Here is a 25,664-nt window from a genome sequence, read left to right as displayed (position 1 = left end):
TGATCTGTAGCAAGCTACAATTTGAATTGCAGTTTTGCCCATTGTTAGTTGCACTTGGATGATCTCTAAAGCATCGTACTGTGCCACTAACCTGGAGGTGTGGATATCCTTGATGAATATGGATACGTCCCAGCCTTTTATATTTCGGTCCGGGTTCTGTGGCTGAAATGTTTGGTATAAGTTGTAGCCTGGTAGTGCTGGTGTGCTCTCTAGAGCTATAAACCAGGTTTCTGTTACTGCACATATATCAGTTTTCTCCATACTGAGGAGTGCCTCGAGTGCATGCATTTTGAGGTTTAGACTTCTGGCATTGAGTAGCATCACCCTCCGTTTTTTCTTACTTGTGCTATTTACAGTGGTGGGTTTGTCTTTTGAGCCTTGCCTAAAAATGGCATTATGGGGGTGGCAAGAGCCTTGGCCAGTATTCAAAATCCTAAGGGTGAGAGGTGTAAGCCGTCTCTAGCAAAGCAGTGTGGCTTGTCAAGCATGTCATCCCAGGTGGACAGACACTGGATCCCCTTTGAATGACACCAGAAACTTAGCCAATTGTTGAAATTGATCATTTTTTCTTTATAGTGTGGTATCATTCTTGGTGAGGGCAGTATGCTACTCAGGGTCAGGGTTATACCAGCCTGGGCTATGTGATCAGAGAGCTCTTCCATGTCTCTTTTCATGTAGTCCAGTGAGGTAAGGCTCAGGTCATTCACACCAACATAGACAATGACAGAGTCATATTTGTACTTGTTCTGGAGTGACCTGAGTGTTTGTGTTATGTGGCGGATCATGGCACCCGACAGGCAGCTAACAGTAACCTTCTCCTTATTCAGCCTAGTGAGTGGGATGTCAGTGTGCCTGACTATAGAGTCACCTATTACTAGTATTTTGGATATGTTATTTTGCCTTAAGAGCTGTGATTGAGTCGCACACTGGTTTTGTGAAGTATGTGTTTCATGGTTTGTGTTGGGGGTGGAGGTTGCTTGGATGTCTGCCTTGGAGGTCTCTGTTGCTTTTGCAGATTTTTATTTAGAACCTCCGAGTATGTTTTCATGTATTTATGTGTGTTTTTTGCCGGTGCTGGTTTAATGGGTCTATGCGAGACTGGTGGTGTGATGTATTTCCCTTCTCCTCTTGACTGTCTGATCCAGTCTTGGGTCAAGAGAGCTTCACCTCCAGTTTGGCTGTATGATTGCATTTGTCACATGTATTTGTGTTTGATGGTAGGAGGAGAGGGTTGTCTGTGTACATGAGGCAGTTGTAACATTGCCTCAAAATGCCCAGATTCACCAGTTGGACTGGAGAGTACACCTGAAACTGTCATTTGGACATGCCTGGACGTAAACTGTTTTACTGAATGGCTGGTAGGGTCAAAAAGAGAGCCTTGTCCTTCTGTACAGTATGGGGGGGGTCTAGTGCTAGGGTTTATAAGTGCTTGCTATGAGTTTTGAGCAAGTTCCAGGCTGAGAAATGAATGACTTCAGTGCTTAACTTAAAAGTTTGTCTAGTTCCAAGGGAAAAATTGAAGAGGAGACTTTGTGGAGATGGGAATAGTTATACCCTAGCTAACCAACCCTGCCCGGCACGCAAAACCAGGCAAATGTGGTTTTTATAGCAGGCAAATGAAAGAGATAGAAATTAGCCCAAAATGGCCAATAAACTACTAATTTCTGGGCTGAAACCACTCCTGCAGGGACAGATAGGCTGCTCAAAGCTCCCATTTCTCACAGGTGAACAGAGAAACTTCCTTCTATCCAAGTAAGGTATGGGCAAACAGAGATTTGTAACACAGCCCTGAATTCAGCACAAACCTGAAAACTGGACTATACTGGCTTAGAATGGCGGGAAACAAGTATTTTTTTTTTTTTTAGAAAATAAAGCAGATACAATCAAAAAAACACTTTAAATGCACAGAAAAAGGATACTTATTGTTATATATCTCAGATCAGAGTTGTAGTCAGTGCAGCTAGTAATAAAGTAGGAAGAATCACAAATACAGTAATAGCAGATGAATAAAGTGCAATTTTTATGTTATATATAAAACAATAGAACACAAACAAACTGATTTAAACAATTTACCCAATTAACCATACAAAAGCTCAAAACTGAGCCCTGTTTCAGCAGTCTTCAATCAGACAAGCTCTTAACTGCACACTCCTGCCACTAGGGTGTAGGGGAACCTTCTTCAAAAAAAGATGGCCAGGATCAGTGCACAAGTTAGACAAATAAAGCTGGATTCAGCAGGCCTAAATCTGGTCTATGCTACAGCAACAAGGTGCACCAATTTCAGAAAGAAACAGCTCAAATAAGCACGCACAATAAGCCTGTAACCAGAAATTCCCAGCTCAGAAGGGCAGAATCCAGCCTCTCCTCCCACAAGAGTGCAGACCACAAACCTTCTTAATGTAGAATAACTGGCCTGAAGCCCAAGTGCTTAAACCAGAACTAATACACTTTTAGAATAGCAGACACTTAGCCTTCAATCAGCAATTCCCAGCTTAGAAGGATGTAAGCTACCTGTCCTGCCACAACAGTGCAGACCACAAACCTTCTTAATGTAAAACAACAGGTATGAAGTCCAAGTGCTTAAACCAAAGACTTAAAATAACAGTTACAATTTAAATCAGGCTACTACCAAGCAGTAATAAATGCAGCAGAATAAATAAAACTGAGTACTTTTAAGAAGAGGCAAAAGCAAAATAAAGTAGGAGGAAACACAAATACAGTAAAAGTAGATGAATAAAGTGCAATTTTTTTTTATAGTAAAGTGCAAGGAGAGAGGAAGGAAGAACCTAAGTGGGTTGGCCTTCTCAAATTTTCTCTGTGTATTAAGCAGAGTGAACACTAGACTCAGAATATGATCTCACTGTACTCGGTTAAGTGAGCAAATGAGATGGACCCAGGAGGAGTGTTCAAATACAGACTTACAGGAGGGGCGGGCAATTCCAGAGCCACCAACACAAGAACAGGGAGGGTCGGTGGGGAACTAACTGCAGAGAGACACACAGCACACTATTCAATGAAACAATTAGGCAACAGAAACAATTAAATGCAGTACTTTTAAAACTGCAAGTTTGTACTTAACAGAAAATTAAAATACAATACTGCAAGTTTGCACTTCAGCTTCTAATGCAGGTGATTGTAGCCAACCAAGTCTCTCAGAAATTGAGCATAAAATGAATTCTCAAACGTTGTGGCTAGCACTTAAGGTACAGAGGAAGCCCTCTAGGCTAACAGTTAAATATCAGATGAAGTGTCTGGTACATTAATGTAAGAGCGATCATTGCTTTTCAATGGAGATTGCAGTACAGTGGACATTGGGGAAAGTATAATTTCTGTCACTGTAGTGCAATATTGAAATTGGTATATATAATTTACAGGGTGTGTGTGGGGGAGACTGTGTGTGTTTTTTTATTTTTCTATTGACGTATTTTCGATTTCCTATTTTTCAGTGGAGTTAGTTTTCGGAAAATTGTAGTTTCACCAATTAAGACTCGCTGTTTTGGGTTTTGAAGAAACAGAAATTTGACCCATATTATATACGTGTGTGTGTGTGTGTGTGTGTGTGTGTGTGTGTGTGTGTGTGTGTGTGTGTGTGTGTGTGTGTGTGTGTGTGTGCGTATATATACACAAATCAGTGTAAGAAACTTCTCTGTGTGGAAGATTTTCATTCCATATATCTCTAGTTAATCACTGTATATTAATCAGATCAGACAATAGTAGTAGAAGTAGTGAGCTTAAACTCATCTTAAGTAAAAAAAAAATAAATAAATAAATATATAATTGTACAGAATTATTAATTATTCGAAAGTAATACAAGCAAGGCAGGCAGTCTGTTTCCATTCGAAAATCCTTTAAGTACACAGACAAGGGATCCAAGTAAAACAAAAATAGACTAATAGTTTCCTCACAATCTTTCTAAATATATATATATATATATATATATATATATATATATATATATATATATATATATACACTTTTTATCAGGCAAGGGAGTGGTTTATAGTGCTGTAAAACAAAGTGTTATTGGTACACATGTTAAATTCACATCCCTTCCCCCATCTGTGTGACATTCGAGCTGGTCCTGCCATACTTAGTAGTTGTCATAATAATATAACCCTTATGTATATTAAATAAAATTTATAATGATGTGGTACCTCTTATTTAACCAGATTATTAAGTAGATTATTAAGTCTGTGACTTTATCCAAGACAATATACTACATGGCTGGAAATATAACAACCTTAGTCCATTTGGCAATCAAAAAATGTATATAAATATATACATATACACTTTGCATTTAAAAAGTCAATTGTAAAAAACATATTCTATTTTAAAGCTGAACTATTATAGGAAGCCTGGACAAACTACTACTGTTCAATTAAAAGTGTACTGGAACTTAGAAAATTGTCACATTGTTAGCATGACTAATTTTATTTTATTCTACCAGTTGGTTTTAAATACCATTTTAAATCAGTTGTAATTTAAGTGTATATTTTGTTTCCATCATCATACATTTTTTCTTATTATTTTTTGTTTTTCTGGTTCTCTTTTTCCCACTTTATTCAAAATGATGTGGAATAACAATACAATATTTTTATAGATACTTTTTAGGATTCTTGTACACAGATCTGGAGACGTCTAGAAGGACAAAAGCAATCTTTGTTAACAATAGGTTATGAAAGTAGAATATGACTTTAGCTTTACACAAATCATCCAATGCCATACCAAAACTGACAAAAGATCAAATAGACAATCTATCCTTGACTGGACACTAGTCAACAACCCTGCAAACTATCAACACTCTGGTTGTCTTCCTGACAGCCTCATTGACCACTTATCAACCTTTTTACCTGGGCAACATACTAACCATCTTAAACATACCATCTACCAACAAGTCCTTAATACAAAAACTTCAGCTTCCAGACTCTGCTATCCAATCTCAATCAATGTAATTGCAGTCCTCTAAAGGTCTTGCCCCTGAATGATGCCATCAAACATTTCAATGACACATTCCTCAATATTCTTAATAAATCAGCATCCCCTAGGACAATTCGAGCTAATGCAAAATATACCCCATGGCTAACTAAGGAAACTAGAACTCTTAAAATAAGAGACAAGGCCTGGGAACTGTGGCATGGTAATAAATCTCAGTCAAATCATCTAACATATCAGGAATGTAGAAGCAAAACCAAAAAACACATTAAAATAAAAAATACACTAATCTACAAAAGAAACAGAGAAACCCACAAAAATTCTGGTCAGCTGTCAAAAGAATCCTTCATCCTGGACAAGCATCTACTCCAGTCCCCCTCATTACCAAATAATTTAAATACCACTGCTGAGCAATTTAACATGTACTTTATTGAAACCATTCTGTCAATCACCGAACCTAATAGCCCCACTCCACCAACTATACCCCCTACAACAAACAGTGACAATACCTTCTCCTTCCATTCTGTCCCTACAAATACCATAAAAATTACTAACACCATCAACAATAGCAGCCAACAAATTACCAGCAGAATATCTCAAGATACCAGCTAACATTATTTCCTACCATGTATCTATTGTCATCAATCATTCTATTGCTGAACACCAAGCCCCTCAGATCTTGGAAAGTCTCCCAAATAATCCCCCTACACAAAGCAGGTAATAACTAAACTCTCAAATTACAGACCTATAGCCGTTCTATCTCCACTTTCCAAAATTCTGGAAAAATGTACACACTCCAAACTACTGCACTACCTCTTAAATAACAACCTTTTAGTCATTTCTCAGCATAGATTTAGACCTAACGTTAGCACTACAACTGCTCTCTTGAGTTTCACTAATACCATCAGTCAATATAGGAATGAAGGCAAAATAGTCTCATCTTTCTTTCTTGATATGGTAACGTCTTTGATACAGTGTCCCAGCACAAGATTTTATCTGAACTTTCTAACCTAAACCTCAGCCCCTCTGCTCTCAGTTGGTTCCAAAGCTATCTAACAGGTCACCAGCAGGCGGAAAAAATATAACTTAATTTACATTTAGAAAAAGAAACTGCTCAGAGATATCAATGATTTTAAACTCGGCAATGTATTCCATTGGCCGAGAACCCAGATGTATCAGGTAGTTGGGCGGACACCGTCTGACAACAGGACTGAGCGATTGGATTATCGCGTTATCGAAGAACAGCCCTCTACTTCCTCTTCTTATGCTACGAAGCAAGGACTAACTGAAAATCTTAACACGACAATTAACTCCAACTCAAATTTAATTAGAGTAGGAGTTGGCATTGCTGATTTGGACTGTTTTGCTGCTGATAATTCACTTGGTTGTAATACCAAATACTCTAATGGTCACAACCAGGATAATATTGTTTTTTAGAAAACAAATTTCAATTAAATCTTCCATTACAAATACCTCAGTCTCCATGAGGCCAAAGCAGGTCAAGATCTACCAACACCAAATTAAAGCTAGATGGAATGAAGGAACAGATATCCAGAAAGCAAATGGGACTGAATGCAGCAATGCAGATAGGGCCAGTGACTCAAAGCAAGACCCTAGCCAAGTAAATAGCTGTGACTCTGAACAAAGTTTCTCTAACAGCTCAATTGATAACACTATTGTTAATTTATCTAAGCATGTTTTTGGTGAAATTGAAATTTTGCTTTTGACCAAAAAGTAGAAGGTAATATTACTGATGCCCTAACAGAACTTGGGCTATCTGTTCACAATGTGGAATTAAAGAAAATATATGGTAACTCAAATAATGTGGGAAATGTGTTAAAATGTAACAGTGTATTTGTTCCAATACTTTCACCTGTAATACAAGCATTTTATAACTTATGTGAGAATCAAATGTATGATATATTCTTTCAGCAAACTAAATCTAGTAATAAATATTTTCATGTTACTTCTGAACAAAGGTTTGCATTAGATAAAGTGAAATGTCTGCTATTAATGTAAAGCAAGCAGATAAAGGAGGTAAGATTGTGAGTATGGATGCTACACAATATTATGAATGGATGTATGTTCTGCTCAATCATCCTTTGACTTAAGAATAGATGTCACAGCTGTGAATGCAATTACTTATAGAGTTAAATCATTTTTATATGATCTACTTATGAATATGTCTATTACTGCAGATCTGTATAGTTTATTATATGTTGCCAACACTGTAGCACCAGTTATATGTGGATTGCCTAAAATTCATAAAAATATAAGATTACCACCTATGATACCAATTGTATCTGGTTCCCAATGGGTTACTACTGCTTTGTCAAAATATTTAGAACAAAAAATGATCTGGTCTTCTTAAGTTTAGTCCAAGTTTTATTAAGGACACTAATGACTTTTTGAAAGAATTATATAAGTGGTCTAAATCTGCAACTGTTTCTAATATTTTATTAGTTACTATGGATGTAAAATCACTGTTCACTATCATACCTCATAGTATAGGTATTCAATATATAAGGGAGTACTTGGTAGCCCACAGTAACTTTCTAAATGAGAAGGTAGAAATGTTTTGTGCTATTTCAGATGTCATACTTAACAGTATTGTCTTCATGTATAACGATGAATTCTTCCACCAGCAATTGGGGGTAGCAATGGGTACCCCCCATTGCTAACAGTTGCGCCAATTTGGTATTGGCTAGGTGGGAAGAGATGTTTATTTATAATAATGACAGCTTTTTTCATGCTGATTTAGTTTTTTATAAACATTTCGTGGATGACATCTCTCTTATTTGGACTGGTAGCAAAGATTCTTTACTAGATTTTGTTTCAAAACTAGAAAGTTCTTCCACCTTTTTACATTTTGATACCAATATGTCTGAAGAGACTGTCAACTTTTTAGACATTGCAGTTATGTACAAGGATAGTGAATTCAACACTATGATACAAAGAAAGAATTTACAGTCTACACGTTATATGCACTACAGTAGCATGCATCCTAGATTCATGCATAATAGTGTAGTGCATGGTCAATATTTAAGAGCAAGCAGACTAAATATTAATGATGAAGATTTTATGAAAGAAATGTATAGTATGACTAATGATTTTTATTCTAGAGGCTATAATTCTAAAATATTAGATAAGAACAATAATTTGTACTAGCATACTGACATGATTTAGGTGCACCTTATTTATCTGATAAATATGATATAAGGACAGAAGGAACAGCCGATAGCAATAATTATAGCAAATATAATAATTTGGGCTACATTATGAAGTTTAATAGACATACTAACACCGTTCAACAAGCGATTCCTAAGAACTGGGCTACCTTACAATCAAACCGTGAATTTAAGGATGTGGTAGGAGACCGACCAAGGTTTGTGTATAGGAAAGAAAGAAATTTAAGACATCACTTATGTTATAAAGATCGAACCTTTAGTAATAATAAGGATGGGCTAATAATTAGTAAGAAAGATACTGTACCATGTCATAATTGTGTATATATATATATATATATATATATATATATATATATATATATATATATATATATATATATTAATACTAATAGTGAATTTATGCATCTAATTACACACAAAATATTTAAATTTACCACATTTGCTACTTGTAGTACTGAGAATGTAGTATAGCTTGCTAACTGTGAAGCATGTGCTTGCTTCTATATAGGTAAAACTAATCAGAAACTAAAAGGATTGGATCTCATTTGTCTGATATATGCAGAAATATTAAAACAAATACACTAAGCAAACATATAATGAACTTTGGATCAGAACATACTTTTAAGTTTAGAGTTTTACAGAAAATATGAAAATCTAGAAGAGGGGGGATATAGTTAATCTTACTGATCTAAATGAGTACAAATGGATTAATTATTTCAGAGCTGACATGTGTCCTGGCTTAAATAATATAAATAGTTTAAAACCAGTTTTGAAAGAGACAAAATTATATTTAAATATTTGAGTGTATATATATGTATATATATATATATATGTGTATATATATATATATATATATATATATATATATATATATATATATATATATATATATATATATATATATATATACATATTTGAGTGTATACATACATATCCCTGTATTTCTGCATTCTTGTATTTTTATAAATTGTTTTATTGTTTGTTTTATGTGTTTATACATCACCCTGGCTGCTACTACTATTATTATTATTATTAAGTTCATCTATATGTTGAGTGTTAAATAAAGGTATGCAATCATGCTGAATTGTTTAGTCATGTGAACTGATGACAATGTATGATAGGCTGGTATCATATATAAAATGGAGCATTTTAACCTGTTTTAGTATGCATTGAGAAAGAACTATTTGTTTGAAAGCCTAGCATGTGTTAGTGTTTTAATAAACTGTGCTGCCTTTACGATTGAACCTTTGTTTTTTTACTTAATTGTATTTGTTTTTTCCATTATGTTTATTCAGCCACTTCAGCAGGTTTTATTTTGAATCTTTGTAAACTATATATTGAGGAAAGGGGCTGTTTGCTACATTAAATTACACTATACTTTTTCCCATTTAACTTGAGTCTTTTCTTAGTACACCTAGTATTAAACCTGGTTAAGTTTTTCTCTGATGAATACAGCTGTCACAAAAGCTCTTCTTACAGTTCAAGAAAAAAAACTGCTTTAACTGTAGCAAGCTGCTTGCTAAAATTGTAACAAGCAGCTTGCTGCACTAATATAACTTAATCACACAAATACTCACATTGAAATAACTGCTTCATGCTAAGCCATAAATGCAGTACTGCCATTCATTTATCAGTGCTGATACTGCACTTGTACACTATTGCATTTGCCAGTTGTAGCCCTTAGACAGCTTTAGCTCAGGGCAGCAACTCCCTCACCCCACCCTGGCTATGGCTCTGAAGTCTCAGAGTGGCTCTTAATATCAGTCATCCAGTTTGAAGTCATCTGCAGACTTACATAACCAGTAGTCTGAGTTCTTAGTTTGGATATCTGAGAATAAATACAGAAAAGGAAGGACCCTACTAAAGGCCCTTGGGGAACTCCACTGATGACCTTCATGGTCTGAGATTAGGCATCTGCCACAAAAACTATTTGAGCTCTGTCTTGTAACCAGTTTACTATCTTATCACATAAAGCTCTATATTTAAAGCATTTAGCTTACAATGTTCACATGCAGCATGTTATCTAAAGCTTTGGATAAGTCAAGATACACTGTGTGAACAGTGTGACCACACTCATCAGCCTGTCTGACTCTTTTGACGTCAGGTAGATTTAATAGGCAGAATCTCCATCAAATAAGCGGTGCTCATCTGCTAATAAAGAAACTTCCTATAATAAATGAGCCGAGTACTTGTCATCATTAATAACTCGCTGAAGGTCTACAGAGTTGCCTACCACAGGAACCAGAGACCAATACGACGCTTTAGCAGGAAGCACCACAGGGCTGCAGGTGAAGGAACCACTGTTGGAGGTCAGTTCCCAGAAGTATCTCCCCACCACAAGAATCCGCCCAGAAGCGGTTCCCCTACAGAGGCAGGTGGGTTCCGATTTCATGTTTTACCCTCTGCCCCTTTCAGAGGTACTGAGTATTTGTACTTGCCATTTTCACGACCAGGAATAAGCATTCACATGCCTTTACTCTTAAGGGTTTTTATGGGTTTAGCATAATGATATTTTTTATATAACTGATGCAATCATTTATCATATTCTCCATAGCTTTGCAGATCAGACTCTTAAGGATAATAGATATATAGTTACTAAGGTCCATGGTAGGACAGTTGTTATGGATGAGTATCACCACTGTGGTACTCCAGAACTCAGGAACATATTTACATATTTGCATATGCATTTGCATACGCACTCGTGTGTGTGTGTGTGTGTGTGTGTGTGTGTGTGTGTGTGTAGATGTATATATGTATATATACATACATATATATATATATATATATATATATATATATATATATATATATATACATGTCTGTTTATCAGTGACTTATACTGTTCATAATTATACAATAGAGACAACAAAGTGTTTTCCTGGTTGTAAGAAGTTTTATTTTTAATTAAATGATCCTCTGCCGCCTTCTTCTCAAAATTATGCCTCCAGAATTGTGTGGGATAAAATGTTGGGCAAATTGTAATTTTTTCAATATGTTAAAGAAAATATTGTGTATTTATTTACTCAACAGTTTTACTTAAGCTGGATGTTGAGTTCTCATTTATTTCTGTATTGTATTATGTTGCGTATCTTCATCTCTGCTTTGATTTGCTACAGGGAATTTGGAATATGAGCTGCAACTTAAAATGCATATCCTACTGAGTGCAGTCTAAGTATTAATGGATTATATCAACTGAGGCCATGTCCTATCCAGTCCAAAGATTGATATTGCAGTGGGAATTATCTGACCAGCCAATAGGGACATTCCATGGGTCGCATTTCTTGGATTTCTTAGACATGCGAAAATTCATCAAGGTAATTTAGTTTGACTTTAGTCATTATTACTTAACACATGTATTCAATTCAATGCATTTCTTTAAGAAAATGGAAATTTTGCTGCACTGCTTTATATTAATATGTAGAAATAAACTTGTATTTGAAATTATCTTAGGGTAACATTCAGTTTATTAGTTATACAACTGTTAATCACGTTTAAACAACTGACTCCGGTATTTTTTTTTCAGTGCTCAAGTTATTACAGTGTATACTGGAGTAGGAATGGATTCAGCAGTGACAGGGAGTTTGCCATTTTTCCCCACTGTTGTGTGATCCCAAAGTTAATATATTTAGCTATGTAGTGTGCAGAGGTGCCCCCCCCCCCCAGCAAAAATGGTGTTAAAGAGGTTTATTTTGCTTTGTGCATAATCATGGAATACAAAACCATGCTAATACAAGTTTTGTCTTTTAAGTATACAATTGAGATACTGCAGTAAGGACACATTTTTCTTCTTGTACATTTACTTTTAAGTATACAATCGAGATACTGCAGGAAGGACACATTTTTCTTCTTGTATGTTTACTTTTAAGTATACAATCGAGATACTGCAGGAAGGACACATTTTTCTTCTTGTAATTTACTTTTAAGTATACAATCGAGATACTGCAGGAAGGACTACTGTAGATATATTATAGAATCTAACAGATTTAATATTGACAGGAGTGAATACAAACTTAAACACAGGTTTACATGCAATTCTAAAATGTTAGTATACTTAGCCCAATGTCAAAACTGTACTGCCCACTATGTTGGCAAAACTGAACGTAAATTCAAGGAAAGAATTTATGAACATCAGTACGCCATTAGGAAATGCTAGCTTACTAATGCATTGGCCAAACATGTTTCAGAATATCCAAACCATTTATTTAAATTTATAGGAATTGACCAAGTCTGTAATGACAGCAGAGGGGGTGCATTTGCAGTGAAGCTCTTAGTTTTAGAGCTTTACTGGCAAATTAGGTTGGGGTCCTACCATCCACCTGGTCTGAATGAGGCTTGCTCTATAGGCAGCTTCCTTAGTATGTTAAGCTTTAAGAGATAGACTGTTATACACTTTGTAACACTTTAGTATAGGAACAAATACATTTTGTAACAATTCACTGATTATATATTACAAGAAGTAAATGCAAAATGTTTATTAGTATATACATTTATTTTTATATGTATATATATATTTTTATTTTTTACTATGATGTATTATTTATTGTTGAATCTTTACATATTCTTAATTTTACTTTGATGTTTATAGTTTTTACTTGAACTTTTTTGACCTTTTACACTTGAATCTACTACTTCCTGGTACTTTTTTAGTATTGCTTTTTAAAACTTAACGAGCATTTAATTAGGTTACTAATTAACCATGTGATTTATATAAAATGGCAGTGACTGAACTTGTTTTTTCATTCTGAAGAAGTTTGCCATTAGCAGCAGACGAAAAGCGCTTAAATAAACTCTGTTTGGATTACGTTCTGTTTGGACTATTATCTACTAACTTTTTGCAGTACTGTATTTTATCTTTGATGCTGTTTGGTTTTACCTAGCACTATTTTTGTGCTTCTACAGTTTGGGGAGCAGTTTTGGCTTGCTCATTTTGGCATTTCACAGTTGGTGTTTAATTTTCTTTGGTATGGATACTGCAGGAAGGACACGTTTTTCTTCTTGTACATTTACTTTTAAGTATACAATCGAGATACTGCAGGAAGGACACATTTTTCTTCTTGTACGTTTACTTTTAAGTATACAATCGAGATACTGCAGGAAGGACACGTTTTTCTTCTTGTACGTTTACTTTTAAGTATACAATCGAGATACTGCAGGAAGGACACATTTTTATTCTTGTACGTTTACTTTTAAGTATACAATGGAGATACTGCAGGAAGGACACGTTTTTCTTCTTGTACGTTTACTTTTAAGTATACAATCGAGATACTGCAGGAAGGACACATTTTCTTCTTGTACATTTCCTGCTTCTCTTTTTGTCTTAGACATTGTTTGTGTTTTTTTTAATATGTATTTGACCGGTAAAGAGTCAGTGAGTTGGACATTGTCATACGAGTTCAACCCAGTTGTGTAGTCCACTTATACACTCAATGTTCATTTGTGCTTGTATGTGAAAGAAACAGATATTTTTCATAAACTGGAACTCAAAGAACAAATATCAAGTTCAATCTGAGATGTCAAATGCTGTATTACCACACTGTGTGCATCATCAGTGCAGATAATCAAATAACTGCTTCTACATCTATTCACAAGTCACTCAAAGTCACAGTAATAATGAGAGAAACAAGCAATTCTTTTCCCCATGTTAAACCACAATCTCAGGCATATAAATTAAAGAAAACCTTCAATGACGACTTTGTAATTCACTACAAAACAAGTTCATAAGTATTTCAGAGCAGGGAATAAACTGCCATACACAAGATAAAAATGGAAGACAAATGAGCATAAAAATAAATATAGTTTTCCAACATTACATAACACATTCACAAGTGTAAATCATTAAGTAGAATGTGTATTGGAGCCTTGAAATATACATGGCTACAACTGTATATGCAATACAACTACCACAGTTGACGAGCACCTATAGGGCCTGTAGTGATGGTGTTCTACTCAGTATAACATAGCAGGGCAACATCACCACTATTATAAATAAAAATGTTTGAAATCTTCCTGTTAATTAAATGGATACAAGAAAAACTCCTGCCACCAGCTACAGTGCATAAAAGCTTACTGATACCACCAAACTCGTGCTTCCCTTTACAGCAGGCATTATGTTGCTAGTGTGTGTGTGTGTGTGTGTGTGTGTGTGTGTGTGTGTGTGTGTGTGTGTGTGTGTGTGCGTGCGTGTGCACCACTACACATCAATTGAAGTGCTACTAATGCAAAATCCAATCATCATACACATCAAATCAGCTTTTCTCTACAAACAGAAACAGGGAGGCAGAAATATTGAAGAATTGCTTTTGGCCACGTCTGCTGAGCTAGAGAACACCCTGCTGTGCCAAAGGCTCTCTGCGCTTGACATCTACCTGCAGTATCCATACAGCTGTCTCCTGAGTGCACTAGGCTGCCTGCAGCAACAGCAAGCATTCATACAGCTGTCTCCTGAGTGCACTAGGCTGCCTGCAGCAACAGCAAGCATCCATACAGCTGTCTCCTGAGTGCACTAGGCTGCCTGCAGCAACAGCAAGTCAAAAGGATGTAATTTTGCTCTTCTGCAAGCCAATGGAAACTTGTGTAGTGTGTTATTTCCAGGCTGCTAAAAGAAATTCTGCGAACCAATACAAACATTTTGTAATGCTAGAAACATCATCATTATGGCAGTCCAATGCACTACATAGATAGCATCCATGCTCAGTAAGAGATAGATACAGATTTGCTGTCCGTAACCTTAGTGAACAACATTGACAAGTGAGAGTGATGCATCACCTGAATAAATACAAGCATAATGGTCACAGCAGAAGTTGCTCTATGCTACCCAAAGGCCGGAGTAATGTTACAGCAGGGTGCATGACATACATGGTGCACTTCACAAGGAAAGCAGGAGAGCCCAGCTGAATTAGTTTATGATCAAACTCACAATATAAAGTTACGGATGCATCCCACTCTTGTCCTCCACAAGAAGGGTTGCATAGCAGCTGTCAGATAGGCCATATCAACGTGTCAACCTTGTTCATAATATAAATGGGAAGGAAATGAGATGGACAGGGAACCATTAAAAGACAATACAGAAGGGAAACATACAAGATTAACCATAAGAAAAAATGTTTGGGCAGAGAGGATGTTTTTATGAAAATAGTTCCCTTTAAATATATAAAAATAAAGGGAAGGTGGATAAGATGAGAGAAGGTTATGGATGAGAAAGAGGGAAAAGGTCAAATAGAGACAGATGGGACAGCAAATGGAAAGGGAGGAGTGAATGGACATAGACAGAAAGTAGACATTGGTGATGATAAACATAGACAAAATATTGGGATGGGGACAGGGTAGGTTGCTGGCAATGAGGAAATGCCGGTCCAGCCCTGAAGGTACACCCAGGCATTGCAGTCCCTGGGAAGTTGATGTTATGATCCTGTTGTTCCTGCAGTGGCCTTATAGGTAAGGCATGCCAGTAGTGAGACTACAGAAGCCATTCCGGCAGGAAAAACACATTAATGACGTGGGTATCCAGCTTACCAGTGCTCCTCACCACCAACCAACCTACACAACTGATGCCAAGAAACCAGGCTAGATCTCTGTACCAGAAGAGAAGCATTTGTCTCCCCTCCCAAGAAGGGGTCACAAACTGAATCATTGAACTGTCCAGGTTGGCTCCGTTCAGGGAATCATCATTCTCCTGCTGAGAAACAGCTCTGGTAGCAAGTGTCACAGCACCAGATATTTTGGCCAGTACACACTGAGGAAAGTCAAGTCTCACCTTCTTTGCTACAACTTGTCCTACAGAAGGATGATGCAATGTGAACACACACACACACACACACACACACACACACACACAATAGCAACATAATACCTGTTGTAAATTAGACTGTCACAGACATCATACTTAATTTACTGACAGGGAAGTTGCACCTGCCTTTGCTGGCATCCAGCCATGTTCAATGTGTGCTCCTTTGCCACTGCAAAATTAAGTCTACACTCTTAACTACACACACGGTAATAGTAAACTACCACAACACCTTAATATTGAAAATAAAAATGTTCACTGTACATTTATACCCATTTCTCCTTAGACTTTGCCTTCAACTCTTGAAGCAGGTCAGTGTAGTGCTACCTCCCATCTCTGTAGTGATGGCAGCACTGCTCACTAGAATGGGTGATGAGGGATATCACTCACCATCCTGGCAAGCTCAGGTGAAGAAGCCAATGTCTACAAGGTTCAGCTTAAGACTCTAGTAGTTATTCCTGAAAAGCTCCTCTGCAGGACAAACAAAATGTTACTCACCCTAACACATCATGAAGGAGCTCTGCATTCCACAGCACCTGAAGAAGCCATGGCTGCTCAGTCAGATCCATTTGAAGAGAATTATGTTAGTAGTAGCCCCATGTGCATGAACCTACATATGTTGATCACATGTGATACAACATAGCACTGTTCCGTGGTGCTTCTGTAGCTCCCTAATGCTACACTGCAGGACTATGAGTGGATGCTTGCTGGTCATGTGTCTCATAGTAGTTGTGGTATGTTTGACTACCAAGAGCATATCTAGGTAGAGCAAAGTGCAATGGTAGTGACTGAAACACTGGCAGCACTTAACCTTAGCATCATCATCATGCTAATCAGCCCTTGTTAGCAAAATATAAAACAATGGCAGCATGTTGTGCAAACCTACTCAAACATAACTGTGGAATACAGGACTTTCAGTAACAAATGTAGAGACTTGCAGCTTTACTTAACTAAAGATGGATTTAAGGAGTTTAAAGAGGAGTCCCACCTGGTAAAGTATGTCAACAAGGACAAAAAGACCCAGTATGAGGTATTAGCCACACTGAGGAAGACTTTGCAATGCACAAACAAATGGTAACCCAGGGCACTGGTATGGCACTGCACCATCTGCCTCTGGTTTGGGAAGGTAACCATGTACAATGCAAACATTGTAAAGGACATAGCATAGGGCATTTGGGGTTCTAGGGTCACATGCTAAGACATGGCTACAGTATGAAATGGGCTGAATCCAGTGCATAGCACTAACGTCAGCTGACAAACAGGTGGTAAACAGGGGTCAGGCTGAGGCCATTGGTACAGTACAGAAATGGGCAATAGGGAAACTGAGTAAATCATTAGTCACAGCTGAAATAGGTGCATAGGCAGGACTGTGGACATAGGATGGCCATCCCGTAACATGCCACACATACACAAACTGACATGTTTCTCCCACAGGTGTATATGCTCTGGCATAGCCACTTGACAAAGGCAATGGTCAAGTCTAATGCTAATGCAGGCTCTCTACATATATGGCATGCACATCCTTGGCAACGGTGCTGCAGACAGCAATGATCAGGGCCAGATTTCTCTGGAAATGGTGCAGGATATGAATGTTGTGGGTGACCATAATAGGTCTCTACAACAGTTTCAATGAAAGGTGATTGATATGATACTCATTAGAAAGAAAAAGGCAATGGACATGGAAACAGATAAATCCAGCACAGATCATGCACTGCCAGCACTAAAGGCTGAGAACATTGTAGTGCCACTCTCCACACTGGGAGATCATCTAGTGAAATCCAGGGACAGTCTCAATGTGGAAGCCGATCTGGAAGCAGCCACCTGTGATCCATTTAGGGGTTCGCCAGTTAGTATTGTTTACTACAGTTTAGTATACACACTCCACTGTATGACTGAAAAGAAGACTCGGCAAAGACCCACCTGTGTATATGTCTTTCCAGGCAAAATTGATCTGCAAGAGAAACAGCCTGTACAACAAGATATATATGTCCTAAGCATGTTACAGCCATATATTAATGTATAGTACCGTGTAAGCTAAGAGGGGTATAGGGACATATGGATGCAGATAGACAATGTTATGCATATTCTTTGTCTCCCAAATTCTAATGCTGGAGGGTCCAGCAAAAGACAGCAACATAGTGCTGATGTCAGCAGAGAACCAGTGGCTGACAATGATGGCAACATGCAATTGGTATGGTTTGGTGACATAGTGCCATTGTCTGCAATGCTACAAGGAGACAGGTCATACACATCAACTATTTCAGAGGCCCCTATGTATGTATAACAACAACGACAAGAAAATAAAATGGAGTTCAGCAAATACAACGAAAAATAGACCAGGATCCCAAAATAACAAATTTTATTCACTTTTATTTGTGAGTCCCCACCGTATCCGCATTCATCCTCATTGCACATAGCACCTGATATGTGCACTGCCCCAGAGGTGTGTATAAACACCAAAAGAGATAGATGCAGGGAGAATTACTTGCTACCATGACTCCAGGATCATCCACAACATGGCTGGGATACTTAGCATTAACCAGATGTGCAGGGTCAATGGCCCGACACAATCAGCTGCTGCCCACAGCAGTGTGGAGAAGCTAAGTGTGTCCCATGGAATTTGGGATGATGCACAACAAATGCACAGTGATGTAGAGAATAGGGACAGACAGCATGCAGTGTTGCTGTGGCCACTGATGGCAACTATTGCTCGCATCCATGCCTCAGTGAGGCACACTGAAACTGAACTCAGGTCTAACTTTAAAGCCAATAAGCCTGTCCCTTCCATGCCCATGGCAGGGTTAGCATGCATGACATGAGACAATTGGAGACACGGCCTTACTGTCATCTTTGGTCAAACAGCATGACACTCCTAGATACAGCCAGCAGGGATTGTGGCTTACAGTACTCCTATGGCCCAATACATGGGATGCCTCGTTATGCTGCACATGATGATGATGATGGTGATGCACATGCAGGTGGGAGACTGGCATAACAGTTAAGGTGTTTACCTTACAAGCACAAGGTGCAAGGTTTGATTCTCACATGTGGTAATTGGCTAGGCTTAAAATGGCCCACAAGGGCAGTTAGCCTAGTACAAATCTATGAACATGCACGGTCCCATAGTCCTGGTTGTTTATGTTGTGTTTTTCAGTAAGTGCTGTATTATGAGCCATTTTCTATATAACTTAGGGGCTGTATGTGAGGGGTGGGTATCAACCAGGATTCTTGGTAATAGCTGACATCACCTGTAACACAGAAACAATGTACTCTATGTGACCTGCTCCCTGCTTGCATGCTGTGTGTGGGTGTAGACCTGTTTGGCTCACCTGTGTGCACACCTACCTACTCAATGATCCTGTTGGTAGCCCCTTTGCAGGAACCTTTGCTATAGGTCAGACATGTGCCACATATGAGACTATGAACTGCTCAGGTGGCAATTAGACACATTATAAATAATGCCCTGTGTATTACAGGCACTATGCAGTTAAGGGGCAGAAATCTTTCCTATTCATTTAATGCAGTACCTCGAACAGACAGAGCCTTGATGACATGTATGTGTGTGTGAAACCAATGGCTCCCCGGACCTCAAGGAATCAGAAAGTGTCATAAAATGTCTGTTTGGCAGTGGTTGTCTTCTGCTGCCCCAGAGAACTGGATATATGCCTCCATATACTCAAACATAATGTCAAGATAATAGCTCAAGATTTGTGATACAGCTGCCTAAAAAATCAGCTTAGCATGGGAACACATTAGAAATACAAGTTACACATACCTTAGTACCTATGTGAATGGCATACCATGCGTCACCCTCAAGTCCACTCGTGGGAGGTGAAGTTCAACAAGATACTGTATGGTCCCCTCTTCAGATGGAACTGACCCATGATATGTTGGTCAGTTCAGCTGGAAAAATGCCAGGTGCTATCTGCACCTCCTTCATTCATACTGATGGGCAGAACATACAACACTACAGACACTGGCTGCAAAGGTGGCCATTCACACATGCTAAGTTGTAGCTGCTGCAACTCCACACTTCACACCATATCATGACTCTCAATGTAAAAAACAAGCATTGCAGCACAGAAAACTTGTTTTATATGTTTCTGGATCAGTTGACCATTTTAGGTTTCCTCATTGGGCATGGAGTTATTTATTTGTATGTCACTATGCACTTATTAGCATGCATTGCATACAGAGCTATTTTGAATTTATATCTTTTTTCCTCCCTACCTTTCTTCACCTTTTCTGGGCTTTTATCAGAGTGCCCCCATCCACTCCCAGGTCTTTCAGCCTTTTCTTTCCGTTTTCAGCCTTGAACCAATACTAGTTATGGGCTGGGGCTGGTGTGGAACCTAAGGGTGCCCCAAGGAGTCTCACTAGTAACAGATTCCACAAGTGGAGGTTTTTTTTTCCCTTTATGACCTACCCTCTTGTCACTTTCCCCTCCCCTATTCTCATCCTGGAACCATCAGAAGGTTACTCCTCTCTACACAGATTATGCTTCCACTCTGGGAGTGGGATATCTGAATAAATGTCCCTCCCCTCCCCCTTGATGAGCACACCCATCGATCTTTGCATGCACCTCAAATGCCCCTATACCACTAATCCAACTCTGCTTACCCGGGGTATAGCTAGGGCTTTATCCCTCTATGCCAAGGTACTGGTCTCTCTCTCTCTATGAATTGCCTATAGTATTTTATGCTGTGCACTATGTTACCGATTGATTGCAGTCAGGTGTAGTCAGGTATTGTGCTAACGATCCTTTGAAAAATGTCCTACTTTTCTTGTGTACTGCCACTCTTGACCTGGGAAAATTTCCCTTGGTCACTAGAAATACTACCTCAAACCTCTGTTAAGTAAAGGCCATAGAGGCTCAGTTAGTGGGATACATCCAGTCAGTAGAGAAATACTCTGTCATATACTGTCTCTCATTCACATCTGATGCTGCCAAGAGGCTAAAAAGTGCCAGCTGTAGTGACATAGAAAGATGAATCCAAAGCTATAGCTCAGGTGATCCAAGTTTGATTAGCAGCTGTGTTGCTGGACTGAAACTGGCTGGTGAGAATGAGCTTGTCCATCCATGGGGTGAAGATGGACAGTGCAAGATGAATGCAGCCACACTCCCTCAAAGGAAGAGCGGCAGCAGCAAGGTTTGCATCCGGGGGGGGGGGGTTAGCTTACTATCTGGTTGTAATCTCCATTAGTGAGGATACAGAAATGTGTTCACAGGGGGCGTGGTACTGTGAGTCTCCCAAAGTGATGTGGATAGCTTGTCCCCTCCAGGGGATTCTGAGAGGGTATAAGCAACCCTCATGACTATCAGTATGCCTGCCTGTCCAGATGGCTCTCATCCTCCTACTGTACTGAGGTAATTCTTTATTACATGGGAATGAATGGGCAGAATCCGATACTGGAAACATGATGGTCAGCAGAAATGGACACAGAAAGAACCCAGGAGAAAAGGATCTGCAAATGCATTAATAAAAATGGACCTCAATTAAACAAGGACACCTCCTTACTGGTAATTGCTTAGTATTACAACTGACTACATTGTATCATAGGAGATGAACATGATTTGCCTCCGTTCTGCAGCTATTACCTGTGTGTGTGTGTGTGTGTGTGTGTGTGTGTGTGTGTGTGTGTGTGTGTGTGTGTGTGATCTATAGGCTCAAAGATCTCTACCCGATCATGAAAATAAATAGCTGCTTTATGCTTCCCATCATATTCACATATAGTGTTGCTGAGAGAAGCAAAAATAATTGTAAATGTAGAACTGAAAATTGGCCTGAACATAATTAGGGTACTTTCTTTTGCTAATGACTCTTTAGCATGACAACTGATTACATCATATCATGGGAGATGACAGATCAATATGATATTTCATACAAATTGGGATTTATAATGTATTGCTGCTACCTCACCTTTAAAAATGGATATATAATTACCAGCAATATAAAATGTATTGTAAATCAACCATACACATATGCAGATGTGCTCACGTGCATTCACACACATACACACTAGACTCTTATTAGGGTAGTGTTTCTCTATTTTCTTATAAGTGGTTATTTCTTCTTTTGGTGGAGTGAGAACTCATTTTATAAGTGCATTAATATACTCCAAGGTGTGGGCTAGCTTATCATAAATGGCCCACTGAGATGCAAAATGCACTTGGTGAAAGAATCTCATGCCTTAGTACACACCAGGAAGTACTCATCAGTAACTTTCACCTCATGTCATGTATAAATATGGGATTTATATTATATAAGCGAACACACTGAATTACAAACACTATATAATCGACCCACAATCTCCAAAAACCCAAAATGTCGAACACACGGATCAGCGATTGTGTACCAGCTGGCGAATCCGGTAATTATGCTACTCTCGGACATGAATACAGTCCGGAAGTAGAAAATTTAGTCAACAATTCTATACACTCTGAAGTATTGCTTACATCTTCACCGGGGATCCCCAACGGACAGCTGCCAGCTTCCAGGGAGACGCAAGGGATCGATCTACCGGTGGTAACCTTAACGGACAAAATTGACAGCAGGTTGGCGCCAACTGAATTTACCTTTGATTTCTCTTTTACAAATACAGCCGAGGAAGCGAAAAGAACGGGAACTAGACCGAAGACGGTTAAAAGCCTCAAAACATATGCGGCAACTATCAGGGACACTGGTGAAACTAAAGGTATTGTTTCAAACAACTCTCGTAATAGAACTGTTCATAAGACTATTAACAAAAACCAAGTATGTGCTCTCAAAGATTTTTTAAAATATGACTGTGTCTTTGACCCTGATAAATGCAAAGAATCTATGAACAATAGTGTCAAACAGCAGGGTACGCTTAAGGACATTATATATGATTTTGGAAGAACTTTGAATACCATCAATTCGATCAAATTGGACAATGCTTATTTGACTGAATGTATGAGTATGAAAATTGTACCCATGGGCCTACGGTTTTTTAAGGTCCCAATGGGATTAAGCTTAACTGAAGAAACCATGACTGAATTTAACAATCTTTTTGACTCTTTTGGCTTTGCATACATGAAGAAGTTGATTGAATTTAATGATGCTAAAATGTGCAGACTGTTAACAGAAATAGACAGTATGAATGATATTATTTTATCTGACTTATTATTTAAAGATTGGGAGAATTTGTATTATAAACAATTTGAGAATGTGGACTATAGGACTAAAACATTACATGGTAGAAAAATCAAAAAACTCAATAGGGACAAAGCTCAGTATGAAAAAGGCATGGCCTACATATGGAAACAGGCAGGACATAAAACAAATGACAGAAAGATAGATTACATGGAGAGTAAAGGAAAAAATTTTTGGAGGGGAGACAACAGGGAAGGTCACAAAAGATGGGCCAGACAGAATTCTTGGAGGAAGAAAGATTACAGTCAACACGAGGAGTGGTAGTTGACATCCCTGCAGGAGGGGACCTAGAGGTTGAAAAAAGGGAACGAACATTACAGACTGTTATCAACAAATATGACAATTTTCAGATTTTTAACTATACTAACATGTCCCTTACCCCAGCATATTTTAGTTTACTCTCCAAGGGAATGAAATTTATTCCAACGCCATCCTTTAGATTGGTAGACACCATTTGTGAAGTTAAAAAATATGTAAGAAAATTGAACTTAGCTATTATGTTCAAGGACAATCATAGCAATGGTGATAACAATAACATCATAAAGAAAAAAAGTAGTTTCATGCCCAATGTGAATCAGGAAGTCATGAGATATGAAAAACTAGTTACTCATGACCTCTATAAGATTAAAAGTAAAGGCAGATCAGGCACCACCAATTTGTCTGAAGAAGAGAGTAGAGTCCTCATGGATTTGAAAAACAACAGTAACGTCCGAATAATGAAGCCCGATAAGGGAGGGGGGATTGTGATCTATGACCAACAGGAGTATAACAGCAAGATACACAAGATGCTACATGATACATTAAATTATGTGAAAATTTCTAAGAATGAGCTGAATCAAGCTTATAGAAAGATAGATTGTCACATTGAAGAATTCTTAATAGATCACAGACTTACTCAGGACACTTACGAATTCTTAAAGGTAGCATACCCCACTCTAGCAGTAATGGTAGGAATACCTAAGATACATAAGAATTTACTAGACCCTCCCTTTCGGCCTATTATTTCTGGCAGTAGGACAAAAACTTTCCCCAGTGGTGTCTTGATTGATACCTTATTGAAACATGTATATAGCAATGTAGACCATATGGTAAAGGACTCATGGGAGTTTTTAAAAAATTACCCAGTGACATTAACTTCCAATCAGTTGATTTTTGCATCTATAGATGTGGTGGACTTGTTTATGTGCATTCCCAAAGAAGAGGGTTTGGAGGCATTTTATAACAGCATTTACAGGCATAGTAACCTTACAAGAGAGAAAACTCACTTAGTATATGACTTAATGTCCATAGTATTGGACAACAATTTTATATACTATGAGGGGGAAATATTTAAACAAACAAGAGGGGTAGCGATGGGGGCAGCTTGTGCCCCCATATTCGCTAATATGGTTATGCTGGAATGGGAGGAAGAAGTGGTGTTCAAAAGCAAATATATGGCGAACATCAAATACTACTCACGATTCCTGGATGACATATATATAATATGGGAGGGCACCCAGGATGATTTTAGTGAATTTCTTAGTTTTATCAATTTGAGTAGTAATTATTTGAAATTTACGGCCAAATTTAACGACTATGGTGTGCCTTACTTGGACACACTTGTCACTAAAAGAGGTGAGATATTCCATTCCAGCATACACAGGAAAGAGACTTTTACAAACTCCTACTTGGATTTCGACAGCTACCATCCTGATAGAACTAAAATTAATATTTTCAAAGGCCAATGTATTAGGGCATTAAGAATGACCACTACTATAGAGGATGTTAAGAAAGAGATTGAATACATTATTTCTTTATTTGCTGATAGGGGATATAGCATTACTATGATGAAGAAAATAAGTACAGACTTGTTAGACAGATGGGGTATTAATATTTTCCCGTTATTGGGTTATAAGCATTCGGAAAAAGATCTTCAGAAGGTAGAGAAATTAACAAATAACATTGAGTATGGGAGAGCCTGTATTATAGAATACAATACATATCACAACAAAGTAAAAAACATTCTGTACAAACATTGGTATACTATGTTGACAGATCAGGAGATGGAAGTCATTCTAGGTAAAAAACCAATTTTTGTACATAAAATGGCCCCTAACCTCAAGAGTATATTAGAGAGACATAATACTAAGAGGAATAGGAACAGAGCAGACTTCCAACATACGAGTAGATGTGGATGTTGCAAACAGTGTCCTTTGATTTTAGAAGAGCCATTTGTAAAATTAGTGAATTACAACAGTAGTAAAATCTTTTTTAAAAAAGGGAACTGCAACAGCAGTTTCATAATTTACTTAGCAAAGTGCATAAAGTGTCCGTCTTACTATATAGGTAAAACGGAGCAGAAATTTAAAAAGAGAATTTATGCACACAATTATTGTATAAAAAAATGTGATGACAAAAATGCCCTTGCTAGGCATATTATAAATAAGGGACCTGAGCATTCATTTAAATTTGGAATAGTGGAGTCAGTGACATCAGATCCGAAAGGTTGTAATTTAAAAAATATACTGTCATTTAGGGAAACATATTGGCAGATTTTAACTGATGCCACGACTCCACCAGGTCTGAATGACAGTATTTCCACAAAAA

The 25,664-nt window shown here is 37.9% G+C and overlaps 1 protein-coding gene across 2 annotated transcripts in view; it reads left to right on the top strand.

Moving 5' to 3' along the window:
- The window catches only part of ST6GALNAC6 (ST6 N-acetylgalactosaminide alpha-2,6-sialyltransferase 6), a 574,938-nt gene that overhangs the window by 298,394 nt on the left and 250,880 nt on the right, over nucleotides 1-25,664 (top strand). For both annotated transcript variants that reach the window (XM_044065315.1, XM_044065314.1), the window contains one exon: nucleotides 11,237-11,434. The gene's annotated coding sequence lies outside the window, so the exon portion shown is untranslated. The remainder of the gene's footprint in view (nucleotides 1-11,236; nucleotides 11,435-25,664) is intronic.

The sequence above is a fragment of the Protopterus annectens genome, chromosome 3.part0 (genome assembly GCF_019279795.1).
Source record: "Protopterus annectens isolate FY-2018-M chromosome 3.part0, PAN1.0, whole genome shotgun sequence".
Classification (NCBI taxonomy): Eukaryota; Metazoa; Chordata; order Ceratodontiformes; family Protopteridae; genus Protopterus; species Protopterus annectens.
Note: the sequence above shows the minus strand (reverse complement) of the source record. Positions and strands in the feature narration are given on the sequence as shown.